Here is a 22,135-nt window from a genome sequence, read left to right as displayed (position 1 = left end):
AAATATATACTTTTGCCAATAGTAGTTCATTTGATTTATATAATTTAGATTTCTTTGCCTAAGTTTTGTACATCCAGCTTGCAGAGCATTACTTAAATTACAAATGAGTTTTCGTTATTCACCCTAGCATTGAGGTTTATGTTCATAAAGTCTGACAGCAAATGCTGCATTCCTCTCATTCATGTTATGGCCCTCACCTGAATGTTATGGAAAAAAAAAAAAAAGCTGAGGAAAAGCACATAACATTTGATCATTACCTTATCTGCCCACACCCAGTAGCTTTTTTTCACTTGAGCATTCAACATGAAATCATATGAGAAAATGTATACTTATTTATCATTCCCTATTTTTAAAAATTTAAAATGTTATTTATATAAAACTTAGAACACAAGCACGAATTTAAGAACATGTACCAGATTCAGCTATTAGTATGTAGCTATTAACATGTAGTAAATTCAGCTTTAATATAATGAAATTCTCTTAATATTAGTAAACAGGGGAAATAGATGAATGAAGATAAAAATAATTCTGTCTTATAAATGTATAGAAAGTGTTCCCAAGATTAGCACTTTATGTAAAAAATTGTGTTATTACTATGGTCTGCTGTGTATATTAGGAAATTATCTGCATATATATACCAGGGTTCTTGTGCCGTTTTGTGAGATTAGAGCCAAGGAACACTTTCATTTCTTCAACAAATTGACCTCCTATTGCCTGCAAGATTAATAAGAAGAAGAATGACTCAGGGAAATTTGTAAACAGACTTTCCTTTTCGTTAATATCCATTGACCATTTAAGGATATTTATAACAAATTCTCCATCTTTACCTCTTGGAAATGATGTGTTGGCATGTGCTCTTGACCTAATTCCATGCCAAGAATTAACATATGTATCCCTGTTCATTGCCTTTATTTTCATAAAATAATATCAACTTATATTCTTCTTGGTTCATTGGTAAAGCCAAAGGCTCTTCCCTTATTCAAGTACATTATCTCCATGAACTCTACCGTGTATCTTTTATGAAAGTGTAGTTGCAAAACATAATATTGTCATAAAATATTGTCTGAAGGATATTAAGATCCTCTATTCCTTTGGATTTTATATTCTAATTCTTTTTCTTGATTCAAACAATGTAATTTCTCTCTCATATTCATAGCCTCTAAATGTCAACCAATATCAAAATTGGTCATCTGTCTTCTCATTTTACATGGACTCTGAAGGTGAACTCACCCAGTCTCATGGCATTAAATACAATTCATAATGTGACAACTCCCAGATTTCATCTCCGGCTAGTAACGCTTCCTCAAGGAGGACTCACAACTGTAACTGGTTGTTCAATAGCTCCATTTTGACACTGAATAGGAATTTCAAATTTAACATATCTGTAACTTGAACATCTAGCTCCCCCCCAGAATTGCTCACCCAATTGCCTTCAACATCTCTGTAATAGCTTCCATTCTTCCAGGTGCTTAGGCCAAACATTTGAAGTCATATTTAATTTTCTTTCTCTCATACACACACAAAAACCAGCATTTAATCTTTTTGGCTCTACTTTAAATACATAGAAATGTGTGCATGTCTGTATATATGCATGTACTACACACACACACACACACACACACACACACACACACACACACACACATTTCCCATTTCATCTGCCCCTCTATCTCTTTGACCATACTACTCTCCTCTGTTTTCTTCCCTCCAATCACACTGGTACTCTGGATATTCTTCAGAACTCTTCCTGGAGTGGTCTTCTCCCAGAAATCTACATGGATCATTCCTTTACTTCATTTGGATCTTTAATCAAATGCCATCTTATTGTTGAGATGACATTTATATATAATGTCACCATCTCATATAAAGTGACTTCTTCCATCTTTGACTTTTTCATCCACAGCACTTATTGCTAACAGACAAATTATTTATCACTCATCACTGTTATCTAGAATATAGGCTTCATAAGAGCAAGGATTTTGTTTCCTTCTCTGCTATTTTCCCAGTGGCGAAGACAGTAATGGACACATAGTAAGTATTCAATAAATGTCAATGAATAAATGAATCAGGCTGACGTAGGAGTTAAATCAGACAGTAGGAAACTTCATGGCAATGACGTGGGAAATATGCTATAGACAGAGTACACTGGTAAACCCATGACACACCCCTAACACATTAGGATTTCCAGAACTTCTTAGGAATAATTGAAATCGAGTTGCCTTAGAACTGTAGAAGTTGGCCTTGCTGGATCAGTGAAATGTTGTCTATTACTTTCATTATAACCCTGTCATGACTTGATTATGGAAGCTGGAGGAAAGTGTAAGTTTCATGAAGCAGTAGAGAGTATACTCTTTGAGAGGGGCTGTAGAAGCAGTCTGCCTACTTTTGTGTCTTATCTCTGCCATTCCTAGCTGTGTGACTTTGGACAAGTGTCTTTAAGTTTCTGGTCAGTCAGTTTTTTGCCTGTCAAGTAGGAATAAAAATAGTACTAACCTCATGAGTTTGCTATGAAGATTAAATGAATTAATATTCTTAAAGCTCTTAGCATAAAGTCAGTCCTCACAACAGCTTTGTTATTATTATTTATGGTATTTTCTAACAAATTTGCACTGAAATATTAAAGGGAACCACAGAAATACTAATTATGGCTATGTATCACACAGGTGACAATTTGTCTTATTATTAATTTCTATTATGCATAAAAAGAGCAAGAAAATGAAAAAAGTTAACATGAAAATGAAAAATTTAATATTTGAGGCTTCCAAAAATAGGTTCCAGCCCTTGCCTTGAGAATAATAAGTTTATGATAAAAGCAAACTTTACTTACTCAGTGGGACTCTAGCCCCATCATCACTTCTCTTGGACATGTGGTTGAATATAACAGAACATTTAAGGAAGTCTTAGGTACTGATAGGATGGTAACTTCATTATCCAAGTTAAAGACAGCACAATTGGAAGTATAACCCAGTCTTTTTGTGTGTGTGGTTGATATCAAAGAAAAAAAAAAAGAACAGTGATGTCCCACTAAAAAATCCTTTTATGTTATTGTTAGAGCCAGAGTGAAAGGACTGAGTCACCCACTAAGCCACCTGTTAAATCACGATGTTTCAAACTTTATCTACCTTCAGAATATATTTGAGAGTGGGCTGTTTGTTAGTCATAACTGAAAACATTATATGGTACCAAAATGCAACCTAAAGACACGTAATCTCTATTACTGGTACTTATTATTAAACTCTTACTCTAAGTTTCTAAGTCTGTTTAGAAGTATAGGCAGCCCCTTTTAAGGCACATCCTTATGAAACAAAATTAAAGTCAGTTGAGAAAGACACATTTGCCATTAAGGGATTTTAGCATTTTTGTCCTATACAGGAACAATATTATTTGTGAGGTTCTCTTTGAGATCAATAGAAAATATTAAGGACTTTGTATCAAACTATCAGGATGGTACACTGATAATAAGCCCCAACACTTTCAAACTTGCAAAGTGATTTCTCTAATACTTATAGATTTTTGTTGAATATTAAAGATGAAAATGAGACCAATATATAGTATGTACATGTGTGACATATAATATATGCACATTATGTATGTTTTGTGTGTGTGTGTGTGTGTGTGTAATTTTCATAGTCTTGGGATAAAGTCACACCCTGTAAAACTTGATACTAAAAATAAAAAACTTGAAGGGAAAACAGATTTTACTATAAAACAGCTAAACATACATGAAAAAGATAAAATACATATAAAAATTAGAAAAAATTATATATAATTTGACTACACATATTAAATTATCTTAATACGTGAATAGATCTTAGAAATCATTGAAAAAGATAAACTTTCCAATGTTCCAAAGGCCATGAACAATTCATTCAAGAAGAAATGATAGGGACTTCCCCGGGTGGCGCAGTGGTTAAGAATCCGCCTGCCAATGCAGGGGACACGGGTTCTATCCCTGGTCCGGGAAGATCCCACATGCCGTGGAGCAACTAAGCCCATGCACCACAACTACTGAGCCTCCGCTCTAGAGCCTGCGAGCCACAACTGCTGAAGCCCGCGCACCTAGAGCCCGTGCTCCGCAACAAGAAAAGCCACCGCAGTGAGAAGCCCAGGCACTGCAACAAAGAGTAGCTCCCGCTCACCGCAACTAGAGAAAGCCCGCGCAGCAACGAAGACCCAACACAGCCAAAAAAAAAAAAGATGTGATATATTCTCCCCTACTGAACTGAATCGGCAAGTATTGATAATTTCCATATTGCCAAGACTATGGAGAAATAGTCACTTATACACAATGTTGATGTAAGTAGAAACTGGTAAAACATTTTTGTAGAAAAGTATGATTATATGAGTCAAAATTTAAAATTTGTATATTTTTATTTACTTAGTTTAACTTAGAATTTATCTGGAGGAAATAATCAGGCAAGTGTTCAAATATGTACCTACAAGGATGTAAGTCAAAATATTGTTTATAATATGCAAAAATGGTAGGAACCTATGTATCCAACAATAGAGGATTTGATAACAAAGTCTAGTGTATTGAAATGGTGGAATGCCCTGTAATCATTAAAACATATGCTACAGAGATATGCTTATGGACTTTGAAAGCTCTCAATAGATTTTTTTTTTTAATTATTTATTTTTGGCTGTGTTGGGTCTTCGTTGCTGCACGCGGGCTTTCTCTAGTTGCAGCGAGGGGGACTACTCTTTGCTGCAGTTCATGGGCTTCTCACCGCGGTGGCTTCTCTTATTGCGGAGCATGGGCTCTAGGCGCGCGGGCTTCAACAGTTGTGGCTCACAGGTTCTAGAGCACAGGCTCAGCAGTTGTGGTGCACGGGCTTAGCTGCTCCGCGGCATGTGGGATCTTCCCGGACCAGGGCTCGAATCTGTGTCCCCTGCATTGGCAGGCGGATTCTTAACCACTGCGCCACCAGGGAAGCCCTCTCAATAAATTTTTAATGAAAAAAAAACTACCAAATATCAGGAGCAATATGACAATAAATATATATTTATAAATATATGTGTGTGTATGTGTGTGTGTGTGTGTGTGTGTGTGTGTGTGTGTGGCATGTGTGTGTGTATACCATTACTTTATTAATTAGTTTGTTAGCGGAGGTGGACAAGCCAAACAATGTTTCTGCTTCCATGGAGTGTATGTTCTCCAGAGGAAAGTCTAACAACAGCTATGCACACAAATTAACAAGATAAATTCAAATTTGATGATTTTTCTGAGGAAAAGAAAGGAATAATTCTTGCATTAGGCGAAAATAATGAGCACTTAAAAAGGGAACTCTGGAAAGAGGACTTTGAAGTAGTCATGTTTGAACCGAGATTTACATGAAAAGAAGGAGCTAGTTATGAGAGAACTGAGGAACACTGCTTTTCTGGAAGAGGGAACAGCAAGGACAAGGATTCTCAGGCCAGAATAGGCTTGCAGGGCTGGAGCAGGAAGAAGGTCTCTTGCACAATGAGAAGTGTGTGAGAGAAAGTCTGAGATGCTGGTAGTACAATGGCCCTGGTGGGTTGTGAGTATTTAAAAGAAAAAGTGTACTTTAATCTTAGTGCAATGTATGAATTTTTTATAGTTACAAAAAATAATGAAACAATTTTATTTTTAAAATTATCTTGCCTTATAAAGTAAAAATTCACATAGAATCTTTAGCATTGCCTTCCTAAGACAACACTGTTTTGCCTTCCCTAACAGTTTAACAGGGAATCAGGTTCATTGAATCACAGCTGATTGTAAAGCTTTCAAAATTAGCAGAAATCTTCCATTAAGGGCCCAGTGATTATGTTTACTAGTATTTCTGGCCTGATTTGTTATTAGGTAAAAGATGCTGTTACAGTGTAATCTCATGCATTTTAACAGCTGTGTTATTCCCAATCATTCCAAGTAGCCTATAAACTGAGTCTCTTATATTAGCAGAAATTCCCTAAACACAGTAGATAGTAACAATCCATTTTATTTTAAGGCACTTCGCAGAAATTAGTGGCTCTATGTAATTAGTTTAATGTTATTGAATGTCACTATTGCTTCATGTTAACTCAGCTAAATAAATATTAGTTGTACTTTTTGTACAAGTAATAATTTTACCAAAATAACCTCAGAAAACTTTTTATTTGAGGTTTATTGACTTGCAAATAATTTCTAAATGCATTTCCTTAATTTCATAGTAATTGGTAGATGGGTCCCAAAATCTCTAGCTTTGACCAATAAATATTGACCATTTTAAGCCATTTTCAATTTGATTCTAAATTATGTTGTCATCTTCTTTACTTTTATATTTCTCAAAATTAAAAAAACTAATCACAATAAAAATAATTGCTATACATTTCTACCTGATTTCATTTTAATTTTATCTTTAGCTTTAATACATACAAAGTACTATTAAAAATGAACAGAGTCAAAGGAAGGGTATCACACGTGGATCAGAAAAGTATTTTTGTATGTTAATTTTCTAAGATTGTGGAAATAACAAAAGTAACACAATAAATAGCCTCATTTAAAAAATAAAGGTGGTCATGAAATTCTCCACTAAGGCAATACAATACTGTAGAAGCTTTCCAGGTTTAATTAAAATTATAAAATACAGCTTCTCTAGGTGAAACCACATTTTTAAAAAATGCTCAATGCTTTCCCACATGTATAAGAGAATACTTATGCATCATACAATGCTAAACTTTTATGGTTTTCATTTTAATCACATAAATTTTAGAGAGGATTTTATGGGCTCAGTGTTGAATAATCCCTAATCTTCTAAATTGGTGTTGTCCATTCCTAGAGAATAGTATTAATTTGTTTTATAAACCTTTTAGAACAGTACTCTTTAATAGAAATAGCTGCACATGTAGTTTAAAATTTTCTAGAAGTCATTTAAAAACAGGAAAAATAAATACAGGCATACCTCATTTTATTGCACTTTGTTTTTTGTGCTTTGCAGATATTGTGTTTTTTTACAAATTTAAGGTTTGTGGCAACCCTACCTCAAGCAAGCCTATCGGTGCCATTTCCAACAGCATTTGCTCACTTTGTGACTCTGTGTCACATTTTGGTAATTCTCACAAAATTTCTAACTTTTTCATCATTATTATATTTGTTGTGGTGATTCGTGATCAGTGATCTTTGATATTACTATAGCAAAAAGACTAAGACTCCCTGCAGGCTCAGATGATGGTTAGCATTTTTTAGCAACACAGTATTTTTAAATTAAGGTATGTACATTGTTTTTCAGACATAATGCTATTGCACACTTAATAGACTACAGTTCAGTGTAAACTTAACTTTTACATGTACTGGGAAACCAAAATATCTGTATGACTCGCTTTATTGTGATATTTGCTTTATTGCAGTGGTCTGGAACCAAACCAGCAATATCTCCGAGGTATGCCTGTAGGTGAAATAATATTAATAATGTGTTTTATTTAAACCAGTGTATCCAAAATATTATCATTTCAACATGTGGTAACAGCCACGTTTCCAGTGCTCTGTGGCCACCTGTGGCTTGCAGCTCCAAATTGGGCAGTAAAGCTTTAGAACATGCATTGATCTGTGATTTAAGAGTCCCTAAAGTTTCTCCAAAAGATAAACTATTTTTTGTTTAACAAAGATGGTTAACACAGCAGAAAGAAGTTAAAGGACTGATTAGGCAGTTTTGCATCATGACAAAATAACCAGCTGTATCACCATAATTGGCTTGCGTTTTTGCATTTTTCCTTTAAGTAGAATGTTTTGGCCTGGGTAGAAAAAGTCTTGTATGCTCCAAGAACCTATTGTATTAATTCACTGAGACTGCTTTGCATTCTATATTCCACAGACACCTCGTTTCCTCTCAGGCCTATGACTTTGAACAAGTCATTCCTTCTATCTGGAATAAGCTTCTCACATTTCATGAGCAGTCAAAACTCTACTTATATTCAAGGCTTGGCTCAAATGACACACCCTGTGTAAATCCACCTTCGACTCCCACAAGCAAATTAGTTGACTCCTCAATCATGGGGCTTCCATAGCATCTTTGTGTGTATGTATTTTCTATACCACCTGTTGAACTGTAAATTGATTTGGCTTTTATATGATTATTTTACTTCCCTCTCCCTCCAACCATACTATGGACACACTGTGAGTAGGTACTATACATTATTCATTTTTGCCAGTCTGACACCAGTCAGAGGATAAACACAAGGTAGGTCACTATTGTTTATATATTAAATTTTGCTACCCCAAAGTATTATGTACTTTGACTTTTTTTAGATAAACTACAATTCTGAATTCTTCTTATAAATTATCTGCAGGTATTAAAAATTCCCAAGGCACATGAACTTTGCATGTGCACACATATATGTAATGTGATTCTGCAACTTTAGTGGGACCTGTTATTGTAATTTATTTTATCTCATCTCATAGGTGCTCACTTTTTGGAGGGCCATGACTCTTCATCAAAGAGATCCTCATTATCATTAAGTTTCATTAAATATTTTACAGCTATTTTTCACGTCATGAAGTCGTTTTATACATCCTTTCCATGTTTTTTGTGTATTTAAACATTAGCTCCTCTAGATTGTAACCTTTTTTTAAGAGTAATGATTATCTTTATTTTTAATCAACTCTCCCCATAATACCACACAGTATTCTGGGCATAAAGTAGGTACTGGGTTCAATAAAAACTTGTTGGTGAACTCAAAATATTTCTGCATAACAATTATGTGTAATATGTAAGCGTTACTAAATAGTAATATAGTTAAACATATTTATATGGTGTAATTTATAATAAACTCTATTTAAGTGCATGTTGAATGCCTATTTCATACTTGAGTTCATTCATTCAGCATATTGAGTGCTACGAATCCAGCAAATGTGCTGGATACTGAGCATGCATTAATGAATACAAGGAACAAGATCCTGCCCTTTTGTATTTTACAGTGTAATGAGAAATAAAGATAGAAAATATATAAGCAACAATACATATAAAATACTCTTAATTCAATGAGGAACAAATGGTTGAGAAAGAATAACAAAGGGAATCTGCATAGATGAAGTGGGTAGGGCCTCCATGAGCAGGGAACATTTAAACTGGGATTTGAAGGATTAATAAAGAATCGCTATATGAAGATCAGCAGAAACAGCATTCACAGGAGAGGGAACAGCATGAATAAGACAGAGCATGGTCCCTGCTGGGATTTAAGAGATGGCCACTGCACCTAGGACCCAGTGGCATGAAATGAAGGTGGATGGGTAGGCAAGACACAGGATTAAGCTGAGATCTGTAGGCAACAGCAGAATTGGGTTTTACTTAAAAGATTTTGAGTAATGAGGGCATCATTCATATTTTAACAGATGACTCTGCAGAAGCAAGTGGAGGAGGGCAAGAGGGCAAATAGAATAAGAATAAGAGGCACATTGTAGGAGTTCCTAGGATAGAAGATGGTGACTTGGGCCAGAGTCGTAGCAGTGGTGAGGAAAAGAAAAGAAGACATATTTTGGATTGATTTGGAGAAGACTTAAGGGATAGTATGGGAGGATTAAGGAAGGGTGAAGAATCAAGAATGACTAACAGTGCTTCTGCTTTGCAACTTGTGGGTGTTAAAACTTCTTTTTTAAAAAAAGATGGGCAGACTATGGAGAAGAGCCTGGAGGTTCCTCAAAAAATTAAAAATAGAACTACCGTACGACCCAGCAATCCCACTACTGGGCCTATACCCTGAGAAAACCATAATTCAAAAAGAGTCATGTACCACAATGTTCACTGCAGCTCTATTTACAATAGCCAGGACATGGAAGCAACCTAAGTGTCCATCTACAGATGAATGGATAAAGAAGATGTGGCACATATATACAATGGAATATTACTCAGCCATAAAAAGAAACGAAATTGAGTTATTTGTAGTGAGGTGGATGGAGTTAGAGTCTGTCATACAGAGTGAAGTAAGTCAGAAAGAGAAAAACAAATACAGTATGCTAACACATATATATGGAATCTAAGGGAAAAAAAAAATAGTTCATGAAGAACCTAGTGGCAAGACGGGAATAAAGACACAGACCTACTAGAGAATGGACTTGAGGATATGGGGAGGGGGAAGGGTAAGATGTGACAAAGTGAGAGAGTGGCATGGACATATATACACTACCAAATGTAAAACAGATAGCTAGTGGGACGCAGCTGCATGGCACAGGGAGATCAGCTTGGTGCTTTGTGTCCACCTAGAGGGGAGGGAGGGAGACACAAGAGGGAGGGGATATGGGGATATAGATATATGTATATGTATGGCTGATTCACTTTGTTAGAAAGCAGAAACTAACACACCATTGTAAAGCAATTATACTCCAATAAAGATGTTAAAAAAATAAATAAATAAAAATAAAAAAGATGGGCAGGACTAAGAAAAATGCAATTAGGAGGCTATAAAAAACAATTTTTAAACTTAAGCTTGAGGTATCTGTGAGATGCCCAATAAAATGTAGGATAAGCATATTGTTATAAAAATCTGGAGCTCAAAGGAAATTTGGGGAGCCAAAAGTACAAATTTGGAATTCACTGACACATTTAGATAGTCTTGAAAACGTATGGAAATGGATGAAAACCCCTGGAGAAAAAGTGTAGAGAAAGAAGGAGGAGGTCTCCAAACTGAACCCTGGGGAACACCTGTGTATGAGTTCAGGCTGCCATAATACATACTATAGACTGGGTGACTTAAACAACAGCATTTATTTCTTACAGTTCTGGAGGCTGGGAAGTCCAAGATCACTGTGCCAGCAGATTTGGTTCTTGGTGAGCACCCTCTCTCTGACTTGCAGACCTCTGCTTTTTCTCTCTGTCCTCAAATGGAGGAGAGAGTGAGAACTTTGTGGTGTTCCTCCTGTGTTTATAAGGGCACTAATCCCAGCCTGAGAGCTTCACCCTTCTGACCTAAAGCTAAGCACCCTCCTAAAGCTAAGCACCCTCCTAAAGCTAAGCACTTCCCAAAAGCTCTACCTCCTAATACCATCGTTATGGGGATTAGGCTTCAACATGTAAATTTGAAGGAGATGCAAACATTCAGTTGATAACAACTGGCATTTAGAGTTTTGTTTGAGGAGGATACACTAGAGAAGTAGGTGCAAAACCCAGAGAGTGTAGTGTCACTGGAGGCTTCCCTCCCAAAAAATCTTTTTGTGGTTTTCTAGTGCACTTTGGATAAAACCTCAAAATCCTTATTGTGATCTATAAATCCCAGTGTTTTGAAAAAGGATACGAACAACTCCAGGAAATGCTACTGACACATAGTAAAATGGACTTAAATAATTTGGTGATGTCAACAAGACTGGCTTCCCTGGAATGGTGTATTTGAAGCCAGACTGGAGTGAAATAGGCAATTCTTGTAGTGGAAGGAACTAGTGGAGACAACAGTTATAATTGCGGCTGTCAATGGCAAGAGAGAAACATAGTAATGGGGAAAGAAAATGGACAGAGAAAAGATACATTTAGACAGGGACATGCTACAGCACCTTTCTATATTGAAGGGGTGTGTGTGCAGAGCTGCATCAGCTTGCAAAATCTGGGCTAGAGCGTGGCTCTAGACAAGTAGTCACAGTGCCATTGGCGGTGGGGGAGGGTCTCAGAAAGAGAAGCTAGAGCTGGGTGTTTGCCAGCTGCCCTACTTTTCTTATTCCTATCCAACAACCAGCTGCTAGGAGCGAATGACAGGAAATTCCTGCTTACATCCCATGTTTTCTCTCACTTTCTCTAGTTACCAGTCTGCTGTTCTTTCTCTTTATCTCTCTCTTTCCTTACTCAACTCTTGTAAATCTAAGCTTTCAGCCACTTTCTTTTTTACTCTTTTTACCTTCCCAGAATATATATAGCTTACTCTTCTGAGGTTAACTTAAATCAGAAAAAGAGTTCAGTTCAGGGTTTATCAGAAGAACAGTTATGTGGTGAACTGAAGCATAAGTAATAAGCCTCTATTTAGATAGTCTTAGTGGATAACCTCATTACTATTTTTACAACACACTTAAGGAGAAAATGGTAGATTAGGCAGTGATTGATATTTATTTATTGAGCACTATGTTTCATATGCTGTTTTAAGTGCTTTATGTGAAACATGTTATTTAAATTTCACAATAACCCATTTAGTCAACTATTATTTTCATCCTCATTGTATAGATAAATAAAGAGTTTAAGTGACTTAATTAAGATCATGCATTTCCGAAGTCTTGGAGCCAGGAGTTCACTCAAGTAGTCTGACACAAAGTCTGCGCTTAAATTCTACTGCCTGAGGCACCAGAAATGGATGGATGTCCGAGCAGAGTTCCAGAATCATGTGGTTCCTCAGAGATGGTGCCCTCTAAACGAATGGATCAGTTTGACCCAAGCCCCAAAAGAACGGAACCATGTCTCTGTCTAACACTTATAAGCAGCAGCTACAACACCCACGCTTCATAAGAGCTGCCCTTTGCTGAATGGTGCCTAAGTGCCAGGCGCTGTCCCAACCACTTTACTTGTGACATTTTCATTTAATCTTCCCGATAATGTTGTTCGGGGGCCCTTGATGATCTTTATCTCACAGCTGAGGGAAATGAGATTCACAGTGGCTGAGTCAATTGCAACCTAACCACTAAGTGCTGGAGGAGGCAACATGACTCCAAAGTCTAAGTTGTCAATCTCAAAATCTTGGATACTTTTACTTGTTCAAAATTCTTACTGAGTTTAGCCATTTCTCCATAGTCCATCTCTATTTTCTAAACCTTTTTATCTCAATTTGGGAGTCACTTGTAGGTGACATTTTGTTGATTTTTAAAGTATATAAAATATAGAAGTCCGTACTTTGAGCATTCTCAGTGAAGTTTATTTCCATTCAAAATGTTTCTTTTTACTCAATTTTTATAATCAACTAACCTATTTAGATTTCATGTTTGTTTGTTTTCTTCTTTGTTGCTTTTACTGGTAATTGTCCTCTGAAATATTTCTGTGGTAATTTTTAGCCATCACTTTACTTTTTATATTTCTCAACACTGTATGCATTTGAAATGTAAATTCAAATATAATGCACAATGCCAGAAGTGGCACTAGTAATCTTTTATATAATGATATAAAACTATTTTGCAATACATGTTCTGATACCATATGCTTTGGAATGTGAAAAAAACCCAAAAAACCCAAAACTTTGGACGGAGCAAATTTTCAGGTTCCATGTTGTATTCCTATAAAGAATAAGAATCTTTATTCCTTATAAGAATAAGCTCATCATTATTTTTTTTCACACGCTATGACAAATTTTACATTTGGCAGAAGAAAACATCTTTAAAAAGCCTAAGAACAGGAATTATAACTTATTTTTTAAATTTGAAAGTGATAGACATACAGTTAGTACAACTTTGCCTTTGATGAACAACTGTAATGTTTCAAAACATTTTCATTTACATATCCACTGTGATCTTTGTAATTACTTTTACAGTTACATAGGTTTATCTTTGCTTTTCAAATGAGGCAATGGTGGGCCTCAGAGGCTAGCCTCAGAGAGCCAAATAATTTTAAATACAGGCAAGTCCAGAATTAGCTAGATGGCAAAGATGGAACATCCCCCCTTACCTTTTTTTTTTTTTTGTCATTTCGGCCCCTACTCAGGGACTTCACTGGCAGTACTGAACAACCCCATGGACGCAAGAGGTGCCCCCAAAGAGAGTCAAAAGATACTACCCTCCCAAGACCCAGCGCCACTCCTAAAGACAACCAAAAGAAAAAAACTCAGACAATTCCCCTGAGAGCTGCAAGAGTCAGTAGGAACCCAGCCGCAAACAGAGTGCAACCCACATTTCTGTCCAGCCATATTTGGGGGACTCCCCCCCACCTGACTGTTGCCAAGCCAACGAGACAATCAAGAAGGCAGTAGCTTTCCCTGGGAAAGAATCAACAACCAATGGGTATCCAAAAGCAAATTCACAAGTCAGGTCAAAGATCTAATTCTTACAAGTGCTTTTTGCCTGCCAGTCTGAATTTGGGAAGGAAGGGACAACCTGAAATTTTACTTTCCTCTCTCAACCAGGCACCACAGAGAGAAATCTGGGAGCGCTGACTTTGATAAGAATTCTTACCCTTTGCTTTCTTCTGCCAGTTTTCCCCAGGATTCTGCAGGCTCTGGAGCGAGTGGGATGTCCCAGCGGGTCTCATCCTGTCCACCAGAAGCTCAGGAGGAGGCGGAAAAATAGTTTTCCCTCTACTCTTTTTTAGTGAGTGCTTGGCCGAGAACCCCCTTGTTTCTAGGGCACCTCGTAAGTGGAAAAGCTTATCCAGGTTAAAAGTTCTTGCTGTGGCCGCTGTAATTCACAGTTATCTTGGGTAAAGTTAACCCGCTTGTTCGGCCTTAAAACAGAATTTATTCCCCTGACGCCTCACGCTGGGCCCAATCCAACTTCAGTCCGGCCCAGTCTGACCCGGAACCAGTCCCTTTCCTAACTTGTCCGCGGTCCGACCCCAAACCCGGTCCCGTTTCTAAGTCGGACCCACATCTGACCCGCACCTCGGTCCGTTTCTAAGTTGGACGCAGTCCGAGGTTTCCGCAGCGAGCCTGGAAAAGGATAAGTTCAAACACAGTCTGAAAGCTCCTCAGGCAAAAGCCGCGGGGGCTCCTCGAGCGACCGACCCAGCACCTCCTGAGGCGGCGAGAAGGACTCGGGCCCAGGGCTCAGCAGGTACTACTACGTCGGGGTGCTCGTCGCTCCTGCGGCCGTCGGGGGTCTCCTAGCGGTTCCCTCTTCTCACACTAAGAGCTCTTAAAAAATAAACTGAGGCATTTAAAAAAGTTTAGGAGTTATATATGAGCAAAAGCCGATTCAATCGGGAAGCATCCATTCTAGCAAATGGAAAGGAGCTCCCAGGAGCTGTTCAAAATGAAAGACTTTTTTAGGCAGAAGGGAGCGGGAACGAGGAAAATAAACTAGGCAAAAAAGCACGTTGGTTACAGCAAAGTTACTTTCCTTTAAGGGATGGCAGGCGTCTATCAGGCAGATTCCTTAACTAAGGCTGATCTGGCGATTCCTGACTGGTTTAAGATGCCATTTCTGGGAGAGCCAACACTGTAAATTGGCTCAGTTTGGTGAGGGGCTTAGCGGAAGCAACTCCATTTTGGGCTTCTTGGGTTTTTTTTTGTTTTCTCATTTATGAAGCAGCTTTTTTTTTTTTTTTTCCTTGGGTTTATTTATTTTATTTTTAATGGCTGTGTTGGGTCTTCGTTTCTGTGCGAGGGCTTTCTCTAGTTGCGGCAAGTGGGGGCCACTCTTCCTCGCGGTGCGCGGGCCTCTCACTATCGCGGCCTCTCTTGTTGCGGAGCACAGGCTCCAGACGCGCAGGCTCAGTAATTGCGGCTCACGGGCCTAATTGCTCCGCGGCATGTGGGATCTTCCCAGACCAGGGCTCGAACCCATGTCCGCTACATTGGCAGGCAGATTCTCAACCACTGCACCACCAGGGAAGCCCCTGGGCTTCTTGTTTTAAACAAAGAATATAATCTTTTCTAATGCAGTATAAAATAGAACAATAAGACTTGAAAAAGAAGCAGAAAAGAACATCTTACTGACTTACACAGCTAAGAAAAGACAAGGTCGGGTAAAAATAATAGGATCTTTACCTTTATACATCGCCCAGCCCTCCACTACTTTCAACGTACTGTGCATTACCAAACGTTAGAGGACTGATTTCACAACAAAGGGGGTGCCTACATGCCTAACAATATTATTAGTTCCCTCTTTTCTTCTTTGGTGATTCCTTATCCACAGCCAATATGCAGCCTGTAAACATGTTCAGATCTTGCCATCCTAAAAAAACAAACTTCCTATACTAGAAATGCAGATTTTCATTCCCAGATCCTCTGAATCAGAAACTTTTGGATGAGGTGTAGGATATGCCTTTTTATCAGCTTTCAAGTTTACTCTGTGCAAAGAAGTTTGAGACTGACTTACAAGGTAAAAGTAGCAGGACTGAGTGATCAATTAAATGTGACAGAGAAGGGAATCATACAGGGGTTTCTCAAAGTTTGATCTAGGTGATGAACGTTGGTATTATTAATTGAGGTATGAGGGACAGTTGAAAAGATAAAGACTTCAGTTTGGATATACTATATTTGAGATTTCTTGGTGACATTAGGCACCAGGACAGGTAATGATTTAGGAATCATCAGTATATATTATTGCTGGTGGTTATGACTCTATGAATGAATGAGATCATCTGAGGGAATCACAGAGCAAGAAGACAGATGGGTCAAGGATAGAATTCTGTGGAATACCAGTTTCAGGGGAGCTGAGGTGAAGAAGCATCCATGAGGAATCTGAGAAGGAGTGATCATGGGGTTAAGAGTGGAACTAAAAGAAAATCCAGTATTTTTAAGGAAGACAAGTTTCATGGATTAAGATTTTAAGGAGCAAAGATTTACCCATGCTATAGTAGTACTGATATCTAATAAGAATTTTATTTAGCAGCATATTGAGATCATTGTGCCCTTGACAAGATAAGATTCAGTACAAATGTGGAAACGGAGACAAGTTTGGAATTGAATGATTAGTGAAGATATGGAGAGAGAAAAATGTATACTACACCTAAAAGATGAACTAAAAAGAGGGGAGATAGATACCTGGGGGATGATTTAGGGCTAAGAAATGTATATTCAGAGACAATAATTAATATTGCTTAATATTATAAGATGGAGAATCAGCATGGTGATAAAATCCACTAAAAGCAAACTTTCATGTTTATAGAACCATCTTAGAATCCAATAATTTGTTTTTCCTTTCATTGTGATTACTCTTAACTAACCTATACCTAACTCTAATAATCAGGGTAGAAGCTCACTTTTGTTTTAGGGTATATTTCATAATTTTTAATTTACATATTCTTGACAAAAGCTTATATTACTAATATGAATAAAGTAACTTGACCACTACACAATTTTTGTTACATCAAATATTCATGATAAATACTGAAAAAAAACTAAATCAAGAAGAAAATATGTCTGCAAAAAGTCATTTACACAATTATAAAATCATAAAAATTTGAAATAATTTTATGTATTGTATTTATTTTTTTAAAAAAGAATATGTAACAGAGCAAGGTCTGCTTAACCCTATCACATTTTTAAACTGCTATTGAAACAAATCAGATTCAAAAGTCAGTAGTCAATTGGTCCAGTTTTATCTTTGAGGATAAATTTGCTCATTAATAAAGGTTTATATACTATATACCACCTTTAGTAACTTCTTATAATTTCTTGAATCCTACAGTGTTTTATTTCTGTGGTTTTGATTTTGAGTATCCTTTGATAGTAGAATATCAGATCTAAAGGCTTTTCTGAGTTAGAAGAAATAACTCTGCTTTTCAAAGTTACTCAAAGATAGCAAATATCTTAGCTCTAACAATATTTGCAATACAGTCTCCTGTGCTCAAATATATTTTATTACAGTACATGGTATTGTCATGGAACATGCAATAGATAACTTGCATCCAGTCTACTCAAAGTCACTACTTTAAAGAAGAGAAGGAATGAATCTCTTTCCATAACAGTGTTTGTGTGTGTGTGTGTGTGTGTGTATAAGTGTATGCATATATATATGAAAAGGATTAGGTAGGTTAAATTAATAACACCTCTAAACCACACGTTCCACACACCACCCCTCCACAGGCACAGGAAATGACCAAAAGTTATGCAAATTAATTTGCCGCAAAGGATTTGCCTCAAATTATAAAAAAAAAAAAAATCTGTTTTTTCCTCAGGGTCCTGTATCTTCATTTTCCTTCTTCTGACTCTTTATCCACAACAATCCTACATAAACAAATCTAATTTCTTAGAAACAAATATTTTCAACTCTTGGTCTACTAAATCAGAAACTCTCAGAGTAAGATATGGGGGTCTGTATTTTTGTCATCTTCATGTTTCTCTCCTGGAATAGTGATACCCATGGTGACATTCATGTAAATGTATGTTATGTGGCTTATTTTAAAATGTCCCTCAACAAATTTATCTGAATAGGATTATTCTTATCACATTGGTTATGGTATTCTATATTGCAGATTCCATACCCCATATATATATTTGTTTAAGAAAATTAATGTCAGTACTTCCTTATTGATCATTCTACCCTGATTTGAATGGAAATAGTATATTCATCCAGTCATTCAATCATATTTATTGAGTGCCTATCATATGTAAGCATTGATCCAGGTGCTGGGAATTGAGCGGTGAACAAAACAAAGTGTTGGCCTTAAGGAAACATGCTGAATAGTGAAGGGGAGAGAACTTGAGAGCATTTGTAACATTTTAGAAGTTTTTATTGATTGATTTTCATTTTACTAAAGAGAACCTATGTTCTCTTGCAGTTTCTAGGTTAATGTTATTACTAAAAAGTATAAATTGCCCTCTTCTGAATAATGTGAATCTAAATCCAATAGTATGATATAGTTATGTATAGATTTTTCAGCTCGTGTCCTATAAAACTCTTCATAGTTATAAATGTGACTTATTTAATTTATCTGTTTTTCTTTTCCCTTCCTTCCCCAAACTAATTGAATGTATCTCCCTAAGTCTGAGCTGAGAGTTGTCGTAAAGGAAGAGAATTGTAACTAAAATAAATAATTATATTTTGTAAATCAGTTTTAAATAATTTATCATATAGCATAACATTTAGTGAATCAGAATAGCCTTAAGGTCTTAAACATTACTGAGAAATTATCTCATTTGGAGTGTATACTTTCCAGTAAGACCTCCCAGTTGAGAGGGAGGGGGAAGATATCTTCCTTTTTATGTTTAATTCATTACACAATTAAACATGTTCATTACATAAAATTTAGAAATTCAGAGGAAAATCTACATTTTCTATGTAAGCCTTCCACTTCTCTCATTAAGTAATGTCTATCTGTGATTTATTTCAACAACAAAATATGATTCTAGATTCATAATAAACCCAGATTTAAGATTAAAATTAATTTCTTTCACATGCAAAAAAATCTTGTTCCTTAAGAGAAAAAAAAATCAAGGTCAAAAGGTAGAACTCTATATCCTTTTAAGTGTATGAGGTTTAAGGATGAAAGAGTATCTTTTCATCTAGTGGAGAAAAACATAGCAGGAGATCAAATAGGTCAGGACTAATTGGATCCCATTTTAGTAGGTTAGTTTTTTTTTTGCCTATATTCAAAAACACTGTCAAAAACATCTTTAATTCCTTTCCTGAGAGAAGAATTCATGATTTGGCTTGAGAAATTCCTTGATCAATAATGAATTCTGAAGAAATGAAAATATAGTAATATGTATTGTAGACAAAAAGTTTTGCTGAAGCCATTGTATACAAGAAGAGTTCAAGAGACCATACTTAATTATAGGTCCCAATTAAACCTGCAAAAATACTTAGATCTGTTCACCTTGGTTTATGTCTCTGCTTCATAAGATAAGCCTGGTTACTTCATGGTTTTGTAAGGCAAATATGCAAGGTTTAAATGTGCAAATATGCATTTTTTAAGTCTTTTTCCCTAAACTTTTTATTCAGTCACAATGTCTCCTGATGAAATTATGGTGCCACATTCTTTATTATTGGATTATGAGAGTGGAGAGCCTGCAGGCCACATACCTGGTAGAAGAATTGAAAAGCCAGCTTTTTTTCCGCCCCTACCTGTATGTGATTCAACATAAAACAAAACACATCAAAACAATATTGCAATGACTACTGTTGTTGCTACTATTGCTACTTATGCTACTACCAGCTAAACCTTATTTGCACTTGCCATGTGCAATCATTTACTCCCCCAACAATCATGTGAGACAGGTACTATTAATATATGTTTCATATATGAGACAGTAAAACACAGAAATGTTAAGTAAGTAGCCCAAGGTTACATATCTAATCAGTGTCAAAGTCAAGATTCGAACCTTGGTATCCTGGCTCTAAAGCTCATACTTCTAAGCAAGCTATACAACCCCATGTATTAACACGAACACAAAACTGCAAGACAAAACCACAATATGTTGAAATTAAATTAGCTTATATGTTGATTTTATGATTGCATAATTCTGGATAAATTCTTTTGTCATTTTGGGGGGGCCTACTTGTTCAGACAATTACGTAACACTGGAAATTAGGACTGAGGTTAGGGAGCTGCCTAAGGAAATTAGGGTTGAGGAATATAAAATGAAAAACCATTTAGAAGAAACAGAAGTCAATTGATGTGTAGTGGTGATCAGTTGAGCAGAAAGATATGTTTTCTAAGGAAAACATATTTTTATTTTTTTGACTAGTGGGTGTGTGTGCGCAGAGTGAGGCTAGATCATCTGTAAATGCTCCTGTGGGGGGAATTCTTTACATGGAGTTTTAAGAATGTCATATACTTTCTAGTGCCTCCTTGAAAGGATGCTTTTAAATTGCCTTATTTATCACTAAAGCACTAGGTAGAAATAAATTGGATGCATATGTTCATCTTTTTACTATGTGGTCAGATATTGAATGAGGATTATTTTAATCTATGTTGTAAAATATCTCAGGCTAAAAATAAAGCATGAGTCATCTGCCATGATGGTATATTCAGCAGCTAAAAATCACAGTGCTTTTTAAACATTCTTTTGTGTCAATTTGACTGAGTCATTCGTACACAATTGAAAAGAAATTGCTTTTTCTTTATAGGGTTCCATATCATACCTGATAGTTACATGTGGCTTTAAGGTATCAAAATTCAGTCTAGTAGTAGTCACCACAAAAAAAATATTTTTCTTAGAAATTTAAGAATTCTTAAATATTCAGAAATGGCCAAGACAACAGAAATGTATATGGAAGAAGATACATTGTGAGTTTTGCATACTTTTTATAATTCATACTGAGAATTGTTAATAACAATGCAGTCAATCGGTTGATCACTTAGTGTTTTTTCCCCAACATTCCTTTACTTTTAGAAATATAATTAGAGTTGTACAAATGCATAAAAACCAGAACAAGAAAAATGCTTATTTCTTTTATTGATTCATTGGTACAAAGAATTTAATTCTGTGAAATATTTTTATTTTATTCATGAGCCCTTATATGGTGAATATTATTAGAGCTGTGTGAATATTGAGTTTAGTTGCTGTATTAGTTATCTATTCCTGTTTAGTTGCTGTATTAGTTATCTATCCCTGCATAAACAATTACACAGCTGTGCAAAACTCAAAACCAACTGACTTAAAACAACAGCATTTATTATCTTACAGTCTCTGTGGGTAGGGGTTTGGTGTGGTTTGCCTGGGTCCTCAGACTCAAAGTCTCTCATAAGCCTGCAATCAAAGTATCAGCCAGGGCTGCAGTCATCTTAATCTCAAGTAGGGGAGGAGTGGCTTCTGAGTTCACTTACATGGCTTTATTTCCTGGCTGCTTATTGGCATGAGACATTAGTTTCTTGCCACATGGACCTCCCCATAGCAATACTTGTAATGTGGCAGCCTCTCCAGAGGGTTGAGAGAGACAGAGACTGAGAGAGACAGAGAGAGAGAGATCACAATTTTTGTAACCTAATCTCAGAAGTGACATCTCATCACTTTTACTACATTTTCACGAGTTCCAGCTCATACTCAAGGGGAGAGGATTACACAAAGACATGAAATTTAGGAAATGGGATCATTGAGATCCATTTTAGAGTCTTCCTACCACAGTTTCCAAAGATATCATAAACAATATTGCAAAATAAGTGAGGTGTATCTTTTCTTCCCTTTCCCTTTTTGATAATTTTCTTCTTTATGGAATTCTCTCCCTGGGTGTTACCTCTGGTCTGAAATGATGCATCTCCTTCCCATGACTGATTAAAATTCGCTTTGAGCTATTATCCCTCAATAGGTACTTGTTGAAGTAATCTTATTTTATGTGCAAGACATTTGGCAAATGCATTGTGGACAATGAAAGAATGAGTAACTTAATGTACTTCTTCCCATTGAGTTTGCACTTGAGGTGCTTAAGATTGGATAGAATCTGTGGAAATGGTTCACTTAGTGACTAATTCTAATAATGTGTTATCTTTTAATTAAGCCTTAGGTTTCAATGACTTAGAATAGAAAAATAATGTATCATGGGAGAATATCAGGTACTGGGACCTGAAAGGAGTTACTTTTTGGCAGAGACCTTAAGAAGGCCTTGCTACCACCATATAGGCAACTGTCTACTCCAAGCCTCCTT

The 22,135-nt window shown here is 36.4% G+C and overlaps 1 protein-coding gene and 1 long non-coding RNA gene across 14 annotated transcripts in view; one reads left to right on the top strand and one right to left on the bottom strand.

The window, feature by feature from the left end:
- LOC309609378 overlaps window positions 1-14,173 on the bottom strand; it is a 362,595-nt gene extending 348,422 nt beyond the window's left edge. The window contains exon 1 of the long non-coding RNA XR_014233391.1: window positions 14,060-14,173. This is a non-coding gene — a long non-coding RNA (uncharacterized lncRNA). The remainder of the gene's footprint in view (window positions 1-14,059) is intronic.
- The window catches only part of PPFIA2 (PTPRF interacting protein alpha 2), a 468,430-nt gene that overhangs the window by 50,598 nt on the left and 395,697 nt on the right, over window positions 1-22,135 (top strand). The gene's annotated exons all lie outside the window — the stretch shown is intronic.

The sequence above is a fragment of the Balaenoptera borealis genome, assembly GCF_965194805.1.
Source record: "Balaenoptera borealis genome assembly, chromosome: 13".
In the NCBI taxonomy this organism is placed as follows: Eukaryota; Metazoa; Chordata; class Mammalia; order Artiodactyla; family Balaenopteridae; genus Balaenoptera; species Balaenoptera borealis.
The sequence above is the reverse complement of the archived record's forward strand: the minus strand, read 5'-3'. Positions and strand labels throughout refer to the sequence as shown.